Consider the following 15,890-nt stretch of genomic DNA (forward strand, 5'->3'; position numbering starts at 1 on the left):
TGGAGCGTGGGTATAATGAGATTTCAATAACATGTTGCTAGAAATCTAAAGAGTACCATGTCAAGGTAAAGAGGGGCGGGGAACTTGCTCGTCAAAATACTCTGTACCGGGTAAACATGAATTGCTTCAAGTAGTACCGTCAATATTCATAGAATAAATCCCTCCCCTGTGACAAAGGTAATAAATGGACCCAATGGTTGATTCTGCCAGGGGCGGATCCAGCCGGCGTCAAGGGAGGGGGCCAAATAGGGGGCCCAAATCGTGAGAAATATGTAGCGGCGAATAAAGGGGGGGGGGGGGGTAAGGAGCACTATATTTCAACGGATGGAAGTGTTTTGTTTTTACTCAACATCCATCCCCCACCACCCCCCCCCCCCCTCCCTTGAGCCAGGGGGATGGGGCCCGTCTCCTTTTTTTCTTCAAAAAGGTTACATTTATCTGTTTTGGGGGCCAGGGGAGGGGCTCACGCCCCCCCCCCTTGAATCCGCCACTGGGTTCTGCTTCTTTATAAGTCAGTCCGTTCTGACTTAAAATCAGCGCGCATTGAAAATAAAATTCCGCTCGCGCTCAAATTTGCCGAAATCTAAAAAATAGGCAAAAATATGTTTATGGTGGATTCATTACCGACCCATGAACCCCAAATTTGTTATCATATTCTGATAGAGTATGAATTTGACCACAGTTTTTATTGTGAAATCATCGTATAGCCCTTCAGAGTCAATTGATTACATTATATTTATATGTTTCCGATGTCTTTGTTGATGTTAATCGGACCGTATCGCCCATATTCCTGACCGATTTTCTCCCAAATTCTAATATGTTGTAGCTAAGTGTATATTCTAAAAGAGCAATTCTCTTGTTAACTAAATGTGAATGAATTTGTAGACAGAACAGCTATGACCTTATGTAAAAGAACTTATCGCCATTTTCGTCACGAAACAACTAATCCGTTCCCTGCTAACATACTATGTACGGTTTCCGTATAGTGGTCCGTCTGTCACCCATATCCAGCACCCATATTTAAACCTATAATTAAAGGTGAAGATGGTGCTTTAAAGCGGCCATTGCATAGTACCATTTTGTCGCACTTTACACGATTTGTGCAGTTATGCTGGAATGTACAGCAGGTGTCCCAAATTTCGTATAAATGTTATTTTTGACCTGACAGGCAAATCTTATAATTACGCGAAGTTTAAGTGAATTCATCTTAAGTATGCAATTGAGGGTCAAGTTTCATATTTGTTAAGATCAATTTCAACCAGTCAGATGCTTCCATTTTTTGTTCCTTTTAAATGTATTTCATTTATTTAAGGAGGTACACCTTCTTAGTATGAGCTGAGAAGCTTTTTTTTATCAGTAATTCATTTTTGACCGTACGGCAACAGTTTCCTCCTCATTCAGCGCAGATCGATCTGCTGCAGGTCACCTAATTAGACAGCAGTGACGAATTCCAGTCTAGTTATTTTATTTATTTATTGATTATCAAGATTTCAACGTAACAAAATCAAAATATATACATCTGTTGTTCACATCATAAATCAAACACTTTAATAGTAAATAAACTTAATAATGAGTTACCAAAATTATCTCTATGGTTTCAATGCAAAACGTTATCCCTGAATATCGATACAACAAATTGCATGTATTTCAAGCACGCATATTCTCATGTCACTGACTTTCCTTACAACATAATTATAGATAATATCCCTCTCGAAAGAAAGAGAACAACCCAATCTGTTGCTGTCATTATCGATGGAAATCTAAATTGGAATGAACACATACGTCATATAACTACTTCAATTTCTAGAATGTTGGCTTATTATATAAAATGAAGAAATTAATCCCATGTTTAATATACGATTGTTATGCTTTATAATTCATTGATATTATACAGTTATTGACTGGCAGGGGGTGTAATATAACATTCTTTGGACCTGAAGGGAGTTATATTTCCCAAGTGGTTATATTTTCCCGAAGCGCGCAGCGCTGAGGGAAAATATGGTCACGAGGGGAAATATAACTCCCTTCAGGTCCAAAGAATGTTATATACCCCCTGCCAGTCAATAACTGTTATATTAGATAGCCCTTTTTTTGTGGGGGGGGGGGGGGGGGGGAGGGTCCAAAAATTGTTTGCCCGAAGAAAAAAAAATCCTCTTTTTTTTCGGAAATTACAGAAAAATAATCTGTCGAGATAGTTCAAGAAAGAAAAAAAAACCTTACAAAAAAAAAAAAAATTATAAAAAAAATTTGGGGAAAAAAAAAAAAAAAAAAAAAATCGAAAAAAAAAAATTCTTACCCCAAAAAGCATTTTTCGGGAAAAAAAAAAAAAATTACCCAAAAAAGCATTTTTGGGGAAAAAAAGAAAATGTGGAAAAAATAATTTTAAGGGAAAAAAAAATTCATGAAAAAAAAATATTGAAAAAATTAAATGACCCTCGGTAATGGTGTAATGTGTGTAATTGGTGACATACAGTCCTCAAGAGGGCGACATACATTGATTAAAAATATATTCATTTCACCAGCTGGTTAATATAACACCGAAAAGTGACCGGCCAGGAAAATATAACAATTTGGATCCTCACAATTGATATCACGTGACGAGCTCTGGACCAATCACATCTCGGTATCTGTCTAAGCTATCTAATATTACCGTATATAACATATTGCAATTTAGTATGGCCAACAGCGCCAAAACCAAAATCAACTCTATTGCAAAAAATAGAAAGCCCTTCGTACATGTACTGGTTCCCCATATTTATCTCACATAAGTTCAATATTTTACAAACTGAAAACACTAACAGTATTCGACATAAATTCGCTACAAAGTTTACTGATCATGTTTAAGTATTTTAATAATATGCTCCCTCTTTCATTTCAAAACTTTTACACTATGAATAAATCCATTCACTCTTACCCTACCCGTAATTCCTCAAATTTTCATCTAGTAAACCCGAAATTACTAATTGCCCATAGATTCTTAAGACACCATGGTCCTGACCTATGAAACTCTCTCCCAGAATCTATTAAATCATGTTGCTCCCTCTACTCATTTACGGCAAAAGTTTAAACGATGTTATTATCAAAATATTCAAGGTAGAATTTCTGTGACAACTCTTCACTCTGTATCATAATGTCATCTCTTCTTTCATTCGAATCATCATCACCATCATCACCATCATCATCACCATCATCATCATCATCATCATCATCATCCTCATCACCATCATCATCTGTATTGTCAATATCACCATCATCAAAATTTGTATTTTCAATTACCTATCCGTTCTGCTTAATAATAATCTATTTCATGGGTTTTGTTTGGGTCTGCCGTATTATCAAGCAATCTGCTTACAATGATAGTCCTTCTTCCGCAAATAATTGTATTATGTTATATAACGTTTGAGAAAATTAGTATTTATGACAGTTTATCAATTCGTTTTTGTAAATAACAACTTTTATATATACAGTGTGAGTCAAAAAAAAGTTTACACCTAGAAAATTGCTAATTATTTTAAAAATTATCTATGAACAGTAAATGCTTATACATCTTATGAAAGAGTGTTTTATTCCACATCATTTGGTATCATTTTTGTGTGGTATGTGTTCACGCTTGGATGAACAGAAGGCATCGTTTGCGAGAGTGCAAAAATCGATTTGCGCCAAAGTTGCTTGTGTGATGTTTGAATAAAACAATTGGGATTTGAGTATTAATTCGGTCTTTGCAGATCCAAATAACATCCTGAACACAATTAATCATGCCACACAATTATCAAATATCGAATAACAAATATCAACGAACATTTGTGCGCGCGTGTGTGTGTGACTTTGCTTCTGCATGTGCAATGCATTTCATTAAACTTTCAATTCATTCTCTCACTCCGCCAATTCCAACATAATACATGCTGTAGGCATCACTTTGGCGCTAGTCGATGTTTGCACTCTCGCAAACAATGTCTCATGTTCATCCAAGCGTGAACACATACCACATAAAAATGATACCAAATGATTTGGGATAAAACACTCTTTCATAAGATGTATGATAATTTACTGTCCATAGATGATTATTAAAATAATTAGCAATTTTCTAGGTGTTAACTTTTTTTAACTCACACGGTATATATATATATATATATTTGATTGTTTATGATTCATTTTCAGAAAAATACTGATTGTACTTTATATTTTTATTGTTATCGAAAAACTGTGTACTTACATGAATACAGAAGAAAATCAAATCAAATCAAAATCAAATCTAAAATATCTCATGAAGAGATAGTCATTTCTGTGTACTATGAAATAAAGGATATTTGTTTTATCTTGCATGTTGAATACTGAATGAATACTCATAGCTATGGTCCTCAATTTACGCATGTTACGTTTGTATACCGTTCAGGTCGGACAGACTTCGCAGTTCACGCACCGCAGCACCTTATGAATAATGCTGAAATATCATTCACATATTTCATATGTCGATCTATTTACAAATGAGGCGGGGCTTACCTTTGGCTATTTGTCTATTCTATCTATTTGCCTATTTTGCGCGAAAACTATCGTTTGCTTTTTAACGGCATTCGTGGTGTCAGGTTCGGTTTAGTTGGATGGTATACATTTAGACGCCACATCGACTTGCGCAAATCACCAGTACATTATCGAATAGTTCAACTTTAAGCGAATTTTAAATATCAAAGAACAGCCAATCGAGGAGGTGAACTTTCTTTCGGACTTCAAAATACGAAGGTAAGAACAGCAAATTTTGAAGTGTAGGTAGTGAACTGGGTCTTTTTGATGGGGGCGTGGATAATTATCATGTCGTAAACATAGAAATGAAAGGAAAAGGGAGACAGAGAGAGAGGGGGAGATTGTTAAAGAGTAGAGATAGAGAGAGAGAGATGCACAGCGCAAGAGAAGGAGAGCGGGAAGAAAAAGAAAGGAGAAGGGAAACAGAAAAGAGAGATGAGAGGGAGAGAGAGAGAGAAAGAGAGAGATGCAATGGAGGATGATGCATTCAATATTTCCAGCATAAATATGATTGAATATTTACTACACTGTCGCTCATATAGTTGGAATATTTTTTTTTACCTCAATTTATGGAATTATTTTGACAATGATTTATTCCCAATAGATCTAGATAATGTAGTATTCTGGTAAGTCGAGAGAAGGGGGGGGGCGGTTGTCAGGAAGAATGCACTACCAGAACACAATGACACGACTCGAGGTTGTAGGATATGAGCGGAATTTTATTCCCACTTGAGCTATCTGCATAAAGTTCGATACAAGAAGAAAAACCTCTGCAAAGGCAGAAAAGAAACAACAAAAGAAAGAACATCAGTAACTACATGTTCAAAATCTCTTCATGTAACAATTTAGAGTCAACAATAATGTACATCACTTTAAAACCAAGTCAATGATACTTCAATATTCATCGAGTGAGTAATTCAATGTAAAAGAAGAAAATGTATTTCTTATCATTCCAAAATATTCCCTCTAGCTATAGGTGACATATGATGAACTAATTTCTTCACTGAAAGTATATGAATAATTATACAGGTCACCAAAATATGAAAGCATTAACTCTATTAAAGATTAACATCAGAATAATCCCCTGAAATATGCATAGTCATGGATATTTATTCTAATTAATGTCTAATTAATGTACATTGACTGCCTACCTATAATTCATTATAGCACATTGTTATCAACACCTGAAACAGAAGTAATATAACAAGCAGTGTTTGTGTTCAAAACTATTTATCACGCTCTACCATCCTGACTCACCCAACTAGGACTGTTAAACAACTACTTGTTGCTACGAAGACAAACAATGGAACAAGCTTCTTCAACTCAACCGCTGGAATCTAGAACAAAGACAATATCACTACTTGCCATGAATAACTATTTAACTATATATCATCAAATTGTTATTATCAAAACATTATAATGCGATAATCTGATCATAACAATTTAAATCCTATTTATGAACGTAAAAATGCATCAAGTATATCAATACACAGATGAATAATGTGGTATCTATACTCTACTAAAATTGTCACTGTTCATTCATGGCCCTGGGAAGCGGGGGTGCCGGGGGTGCTGCAGCACCCCGGCAAATTTTCAGGGGGTGCACAGCACCCCTGCAATTTTGTTTGTATGATATATTTAATGTAGACTACATCATTATGCTTCGTTTACGAAATTGTCACAAAGCCGACAGCCAAAAATTATGCTTTTTATTATTTTTTTTTTAATAATTTTCTTTCACAAAATCCTATAACATACTCGCGACACACGTGCGTGGTTAATAGTACATGGGTCTGGTGCCATGCAAAGCTTGCAGTATGCCAATCTATGTGTGCAGTGACGATTGCAATTTGTTTTAATAGTGTTAAATTTGTAGACATTGGGACATTGGAATTAATATACTTGTCGGTAATTGGTGGCTCGTTTTGTCGGTAATCGGTGGCCTCCACACCCCCCCCCCCCCCTACTGAAAAAGGTATAGCGATCGACGCCTCTGATAACAACACAGTTTATACAATCGAAATAATTAAACTTACCAAATAAGTACCAGACCCAGGGGCGGATCCAGCCGGCGGCAGGGGAGGGGGCCCAATTCGTGAGAAAATATTTAGCGGCGAAACAGCCGGCCGATAATTCGCATAGTGGGGGAGGGGGTGAGGGGGGGGGGGGAGTGAGCACTAATTTTTTTTTTTTTTTGCTCCCGCAAATTGAAAATCGTGCCGGCCGATAATTCGTTCAGGCCCCCCCCCCCCCCCCCCCCCCCCCCCCCCCCCCTCCTGGATCCACCACTGGTGTCCAACAATTTTCCACAAAATAACTAAAATTTCTATTTTGCAAAATGTATGACTCCGGAGAGTCTTTGCATTTTAGAGTTCCTAGATAATATGCTTTCAATAAGACTCATTACCTTAGCCTGCTTATACACTCTTTCAATTCAATGGACTTGAATTTCTCTGTGCATTAACCTGTACAACTATAATTACTTTTACCTCATTTATCTCTAATCTTTTTTTTTGAAGAGCACCTAAAAAAATTGTAAAATAGGTGTTTTTAGTAAAATTATAATCATGAAGTTTGTATCATTATGCACATAATCAAGAAACTAAGGTTACCTGTTTACGATTCTATTCCATATGGTGTTTTAATTATTATGATAATCAAAAAGATTTGATTGCCGTGCACTAATCAAGAACGTAAGGTTACCTGTTTACGATTCAATTCCATATGGTGTTTTTAATTATTATGATTTGAATTTGAATTTGAATTTGAATTTGAATTTGAATTGAATTTGAATTTATTAACAACAACACATCACAATAATGACAGTACATATGAACAATCATACAATGCAACAAAAAAAAATAATACTGATACATGTATACCTGTTCCTGTTCGTGGATCCAGTCGGGTTCCTTCGCCATCATTCAAAACAGTTAGATTATGATGATTCACGAATTGTTCTATCACTTGTCCATTCTTGTCTGTTTTGTCACTTCCCCACATGGTACCATGAGCGTTAAAATCGCCTACTATAATATTAATAACTTTATCATTTTTATTCACGTTTTTTAATAGCACATTCATAGAATATTCATTTAATTTCTTACAAGGATTATAAAAGTTCACAATTGATAACTTTTCATTTCCTGCGTGTATGTTTACTTGCTGTATTTCTAAATTTACATCATTCATTGGACCTTCATACTTGATTTTATTATGAATGTATATCGCACATCCTCCCCTCGCCTGATTTTCCCTATTTCTTGGGAGACATGTGTATTCAGGAATTTGAAGAACTCTATTTTCCTGAAACCATGTTTCTTGTATACATATCAAATCATAGCAATTTTTGTGTGTATTCAAATACTTTATAAGTTCTTTTCCATGCCCTAGTAATCCCTGTGCATTCCATTGTAGTATGGAAAACAGTATCATCAATGTTTTAAGTATCGTTATCAACATTGTTAGCACTACTTATTTGCTGCAGCGATCTTTTCGCTGCGACCAGAACTAAATTATTTATTTCTTTGAGAGTTTTGCCCTCTGTGAGTGAGAGGATCAATTGACATATAAAGTCAATTATCTGATCATCATTTGCTGTAGCTATAAAGTTCAGGGGTACAGAAGGATTTTCTTTCTTTTCATTGTCTTTTTTTGAAGTGATTGTTGTTGATGTTGTTGATGTTGTTGAAGGATGTATACATAACATAAGAGTAATGTCGATTGAACAGTAATGGTTTTAAAACGATATTTTTTAGACATACATCTGCATACTATTAAATGTACAAAAGATATATACTTAAATATGTATATTACTATGTTTAGGTGAAGTTGTTAATGGGAACTAGAAGTTAGCACAAGTGCTAGTCGAGCCTAGTTCCATTCTTTGGCAAGTTTTTTTTCTGTTAATTTGTTTTTACATATGAATGTAAAACTTGTTTGTTTTGTATTTACATATATACAGCAAAATAATACAATATCATGTAACTTTTTTTCTTTACTAAAATGAAAAAATAAAAATAAAAAAGCTTAAGCGTTAAAGCATTATAATGAAAGAAAACAAATCTTTGAAGAAATAAAATCATCAATGTGTTCATAAAAATGAAAAAGATGTATTAATAAAAATAATCATACACATGTACGTACATGCACAAATCCTGTAAAAGCTTAAGGCCGCTATAAGTGTATACATATATAAAAGGAAGACAAGTAATATAAAAGGAAAAAAAGAAGGGGGTGGGATTGAGCCCATGTTATTTACATAGAAGGTAGGTGGAAAGATGTCTCCGAAAAGATAACCTTGATGTTTTTAATCTAATTTCATCTGGCAGATCATTCCACAGCTTTGTTCCTACAAACGAAATACAAAATTGCCCTTGCGTTGTCTTACATTTTGGTTGATAAAGTAAGCCACTTTCTTTTCTCCTAGTTGCATATCTATGCTGTATCATCTGACAATAATCCACTAAAGAGTGTGGTAAAAAAACCTTTTACCAAATCGTACATAAATGTTGATACAAGAAGTTCATGAAGTTGAAAAATATTTAAAATGTTTAGACTATGGAAAAGAGCTTTGGAGTCTGTTCTAAGTGGACTGAATGTAATTGCTCTCATTGCCATTTTTTGACTTAAATATATACAATTTAGATTACTTTTGTAAGTGCTCCCCCATACTTCTACTCCATAAGAGAGGTGAGGCTGTATAAAAGCCTTATATAATAACACAAGTATATTCTTGGGAACAAAATGTCTCAGTTTAAACAGAATACCTACTTTCTTTCTTATGCATTTGTTTATCGTCTGAATGTGTTCTTTCCATGAAAGGTGACAATCAATTTCAATTCCTACAAATGATGCAACAGATACCTCTTTAATATTTGATCTTGATATTCTCACAGATCCCTTTTTGTCTATTGATCTAGCTTTGGATTTCATAATCATATAGTTTGTTTTCTGTAAGTTAATTGTGACTTCATTTGCATTACACCATTCCTGCACCTTCATTAAATTTTCACTTACAATTTCTATATCAATTTCTTTTTGTCTAGGATTAAAAGTATGAAAAAGATTTGAGTCATCAGCAAATAATCTGAAATTGAAAAAGTTTGTGGAGTTAGGTAAGTCATTTATATATAGTAAAAATAATGTTGGTCCAAGAACGGAGCCTTGAGGGACACCACATGTTATATTCAATTTCAAAGACATTTTGTCTTTATATTGTATAAACTGTGATCGTTTACACAAATAATCTTCAAACCATTGCAAGGCTAACCCACGTATTCCATAGTGTGACATTTTTTTGAGGAGAATGCTGTGATTTATAGTATCAAATGCCTTTTGAAAGTCAATAAAGATGCCAACTGTTGTTCTACCTTCATCAATGTATTTCAATAGTGTATTTGTAAGATTAATCAAAGATAACTTAGTGCTATGTACGTACGTTTCTTACGGAAACCGTACTGGTGTTGAAACAAGATATTATTTGCTTCCAAATAGTCAATTACACGATTATTTATTATTTTCTCAAAGATTTTACCCAGTATAGGTAAAACTGAAATAGGTCTGTAATTACCAGCTAGAACTAATCAGAAAGGTTTGATTGTCGTGCACTAATCAAGAACCTAAGGTTACCTGTTTACGATTCTATTCCATATGGTGTTTTAATTATTATGATAATCAGAAAGGTTTGATTGTCGTGCACTAATCAAGAACCTAAGGTTACCTGTTTACGATTCTATTCCATATGGTGTTTTAATTATTATGATAATCAGAAAGGTTTGATTGTCGTGCACTAATCAAGAACCTAAGGTTACCTGCTTGCTTACTACTATTCCAAACGGTGTGTTTATTGTAGCTTGTTTTATATGCTAAGGAGTAATGAATAATACACCAACTCCTAATAAACTCTACTCTCTAATTAATAGTATGATATAATTTATATCAGGCACCAACACCAATCTACTGAAATAAGTAGACTCCTATGTCTAACTAACTGCACCATAAACCCTTCCAATGGAGGCTGCCATCTTATTTGTTTACAATGGAGTACCCCCCTCTTATTTGAGAATATTGCTTACACAGCACAACACAGTCTTGACTGACTTTTACCCAAACATATCTATCTAATCAAATTCCCTTCAAACTTCCCTCAGTGCACTATACTCAAGCTACAGTATTCAATACCATAACATTAAATGTGTATTTACACTCATCAACATTATAATAAACATAAGATTTTCTGCCTTACATCGTTTACAAAGCCACTACAACGAGGAGAGGCATGGTCATTCATGCACAACAAATTACACGTGTGTACATTGTGTATCATGTACTAGGCCATACACTGTATGTGCTCATGACCTCTAAACAGTGATGCGATCTCTTCACTATTAATACTTCATTTTACTTCATTCTTTCTACTCAATATCAATAATAACATGACTATAGTCCTTATTCTACACTATAACAACATTCAATTAACATTCCTCGACAGAAACATGAAATATTCTGGATACTCTACTGCGAAACTCTGATTGCCAATCAGCTCTTCTCACTGAGTTGGTTGAACAATGCACTAAACTTTCTGTAGACACAAGAAAGTTCTTCCCAAACTGCCTAATCACTCTCTTAATATTCTTCCGCCTAAATCAATTATTTATTCTTTCTGCAACCTAAATATTTCTAAACAAAGATATCACTAGCGATATTATTTTCGAAAGATATGTTTAACTAAACATATCATCAATAACCTACATTTCCATAAACAATCCAGATTCAGTATAATTACAACTCTCTCAATTTGAACTATTTAGTATGTGAATTCTGAATTGTAATGAGGCAAAGTACACAGGCCCCTCTCTGTTGTTGTGTTTTGGTTTATTGGCGATTAGTCAGTAATTTGACTATTGTCACCAAAATACTTTACGGCACGTGTTATATCTCTCATTTTTGCATTTTTTTTAAATATATTTATTTCGTTTTATATTTATCTATCTTTTAAGATAGTATCGAAAAATAATATCGTAAGCAAAACATTCATGGGCTTTGTTAGTGTTTCTTAACAGTACGTGCAGATTATTTGTTATATCACATACACACCATACATAAATGTATATAAGATAGTACCTACACAAGCCTCTATATTCAATAATCTTATCATACCATTTATCATTGTTGTTACTTTTTCTTATTTTATTTTCTTATTACATTATGTTATTATATTTTTAATGTACTGAGTGTAATTTAGCATATTTATAATATTATATTATGTTTACTTTTCTTATTTTATCTTCTTATTACATTATGTTATTATAATTTTAATGTACTGAGTGTAATTTAGCATATTATAATATTGTATTATGTTTTACTGTTCTTATTTTATTTTCTTATTACATTATGTTATTATATTTTTAATGTACTGAGTGTAATTTAGCATATTTATAATATTGTATTATGTTTTATTGTTCATCAAGGGAGGTATTACTTCCTGATAGGGAACCGTTTCGTTCTGTGAACGAACCGTACAACAGCTTTTTGTATACTGGACTCACTCTTTTTTAAGTATTCCATAATTTTTTCCGGTTGGGATTCGTTTATTTCTGTTAAAAACATAGCCCTTTCTCTAATATAGTTAGGGCAATGTACTAACAAGTGTTTTACAGTCTCTATTTCACTGGGGCATCTATTACAGAAACCAGTAGCATGAATTTTCAATCTGAGGAGATCCTGGTTAAGTCCAAGGACTCCAAAGCGGAGTCGATGGATAATTGTGGAATGTTGTCTCTCTAATGAACATATATATTGTTTATTAACATCTTTTTGAAATGTTTTCAAATACGAGTTAGTTTCTTGCCAAAGGAGTTTGGAACTTGTAATAATTAAGCTTTTCATTTCTGACATATTTAGATTATTATTGACTTCTATTTTCTTTACTAATGCGGCCTTTGCGTGGAAATCCGCCATCTCGTTCCCTTTTATTCCACAATGTCCAGGTATCCACTTTACGTATATATCAACTCCTTTACTCTTTAAGTGAGTAGTCATGGTGAGAATTTCCAGAATAAAAGATTCGTCCTTCTGTTGTTGTTATGCAATAAGTGCACTCATTGAATCACTAAAAATAACAACCCCCACATAAATATCTAATTCATCTACCCATCTGAGAGCAAGAATGATGGCAGCCAATTCAGCCCTGTACGAAGAGGTAAAATTTGCTAACCTTTTGCTCCGATGTACAGAATAGTAAGGGACGTAAAAAGCAGCTGCAGAGGTCTCTCTTTCAGGTACTTTTGATCCATCGGTGTATATATGTAATTGAGTCGCCCATTTACTATGTATGATTTCCAGGCTGCTTTGTTTTTGCTGTGTAGGATGATCTGTTTTCTTTATTCGAGTACTTAATTCAGTTGACACTGCCGGAGGGTAGAATAACCATGGTGGAAATGGGGAGGGGGTTATCGTTTCTATTCGTTTTCCCAGCTTGCTTTGTATTCTATATCCAAAAGGTTTGTTTACGTTTTTCCCCTTCAAGTATTCAAATTGCCAACATGGTTCAATGTTTTTTAACAACGGATGGTTCGCCCATCTTTCGATGTTTTGTCGATATTTACTTGAAAGCATTTGTCTTCTTATATCCAAAGGCATTTCCCCCATTTCCACCTGTAGTGATTCTAAGGAGGTTAAGGGCAGACCACCTGCGCATATCCTCAGTGCTTGGTATTGGACAGAGTCAATGGCTTTTTTGGTGGTAGCAGCTGCACTACATACGCCTCACATCCGTAATCAAAAAGAGACCTTATAAGTGCTCTGTACACCATAATAAGTGATTTCGAGGAGCTTCCCCAATTTGTTCCAGTTAGACATCTTAAGATATTTAATTTTCTTTTACTTCTCGTGATTACATTTTCGATATGTGGTTGCCAAGTTAACCTTTTATCAAATATAACCCCTAAAAAGCGATGAGATTTGTTCGTACATTAGCACTTTTCCATTCAGTTCTATATCAGGCGGTAAAGCGGCATTCCAGCTATTCGTAAAAAATACGGGCACTGTTTTGACAGGTGAGAGTCGAAACCCCCACTCTTCAAACCAACAAATTAAAAGATTCAAATATTTCTGTATTTTTTCAGTAATATGTACAATGTTCCTGCCTGATATTCATATTGCGCAGTCATCTGCATACATAGATATTCTTACATCTTGGTCTGTCGGTATATCACCCATCATTATGTTATATAAAAGAGGACTTAAAACACTCCCTTGTGGTAACCCGTTATGCGTTTTATAAGTTTTAGATGCTGTATTTCCAATTCGAACTTGAAAAGTTCGTGCTGTTAGATAATTTTCTATATACCTCAGCATGTTCCCTTCTATTCCATTTTTTGCTAATTTAAAAACCAGACCTTTATCCAAGCTGTGTCGAACGCTTTCTCGACATCCAAGAAAACTGTTATTACATGTTCGTTACAGTTTATACTCTTTTGGATGTCATTTTCTAATTGGACAATATTGTCCGTCACACTTCGACCTTTCCTGAATCCACTTAAAAAATTGGGTAATAATTCATGCTTTTCAACATACCATTGCAGTCTATTTTTTTTTATCATTCGTTCAATAATCTTGGCAAAACATGATGTTAAAGCAATCGGTCTGTAAGATGATGTATTTCTAGGATCTTTTCCATGTTTAAGAATAGGGATTATTACAGAATGCTTTAGTTGAATTGGAATTTCCCCGGTTTTCCATATTAAGTTAATGATATACATTTAAAATATGAATGTCATTATTTGGTGCCTTCGGTAATTCCTTATTAGTATCCCTGTCTTTTATTCCTATTTTTTTAAAGTAATTTCCAAAGGCATTTGCTTTTTTCAGATCGGAGACAATATCTTTACTATTTACAATCAATTTTGACATATTTTTTGTTTTTGTTATTAGTACACCATTCAGCCGTTTTATACAAGCCCAGATCTTAGATTCTGGCATATACCGATCAAGCTTCGTGCAAAATGCTCGCCAGTAATTTCGTTCTGCTTGGCGGAGCACACGCTGTGCTTCTGCTTTCTTTCTTAAGTACTCATCTACCTTTTCGAAAGTTATTTTCCGTGACATCTTATTACACATTCTATTTCTCTCTTTGATTTTCTCTGTACATTCTTTGGTCCACCAAGGCACCGGATTTTTAGAGACATTTCTCCTTTTCGGTACAGTTTCTTTATACACAGTTTTAAATATTTCATGAAATTATCATATATTTCCTGTATATCATTATTTATAAGTATGAGATCATTTGTAATCATCTCTTCACATTTCTTAGCAAATTTTTCAAATTTATATGTTTAAAGGAGATAAAATCATCTGCACTTCTTATTGAAGCATCTTTATATTCAGAGCTTTTCCCGTCTAAAGTTGTTTGGATATTTATTGGAAAGTGATCACTTCCAGAAAGGCTTTCCATGACTCTCCAAGTACTTCTACATGCCAGTGAAGGAGTGGTTATACATAAATCTAAGCATGACAGTTTTCCTGTTCGTGGATCCAGTCGGGTTCCTTCGCCATCATTCAAAACAGTTAGATTATGATGATTCACGAATTGTTCTATCACTTGTCCATTCTTGTCTGTTTTGTCACTTCCCCACATGGTACAATGAGCGTTAAAATCGCCTACTATAATATTAATAACTTTATCATTTTTATTCACGTTTTTTAATAGCACATTCATAGAATATTCATTTAATTTCTTACAAGGATTATAAAAGTTCACAATTGATAACTTTTCATTTCCTGCGTGTATGTTTACTTGCTGTATTTCTAAATTTACATCATTCATTGGACCTTCATACTTGATTTTATTATGAATGTATATCGCACATCCTCCCCTCGCCTGATTTTCCCTATTTCTTGGGAGACATGTGTATTCAGGAATTTGAAGAACTCTATTTTCCTGAAACCATGTTTCTTGTATACATATCAAATCATAGCAATTTTTGTGTGTATTCAAATACTTTATAAGTTCTTTTCCATGCCCTAGTAATCCCTGTGCATTCCATTGTAGTATGGAAAACAGTATCATCAATGTTTTAAGTATCGTTATCAACATTGTTAGCACTACTTATTTGCTGCAGCGATCTTTTCGCTGCGACCAGAACTAAATTATTTATTTCTTTGAGAGTTTTGCCCTCTGTGAGTGAGAGGATCAATTGACATATAAAGTCAATTATCTGATCATCATTTGCTGTAGCTATAAAGTTCAGGGGTACAGAAGGATTTTCTTTCTTTTCATTGTCTTTTTTTGAAGTGATTGTTGTTGATGTTGTTGATGTTGTTGAAGGATTTTGTGGGATTTTTCGAGGGATTTTCGAAGGATTTTTTGA

The sequence above is a fragment of the Strongylocentrotus purpuratus genome, unplaced genomic scaffold (assembly GCF_000002235.5).
Source record: "Strongylocentrotus purpuratus isolate Spur 01 unplaced genomic scaffold, Spur_5.0 spur5_scaffold_16, whole genome shotgun sequence".
NCBI classification, from domain to species: domain Eukaryota; kingdom Metazoa; phylum Echinodermata; class Echinoidea; order Camarodonta; family Strongylocentrotidae; genus Strongylocentrotus; species Strongylocentrotus purpuratus.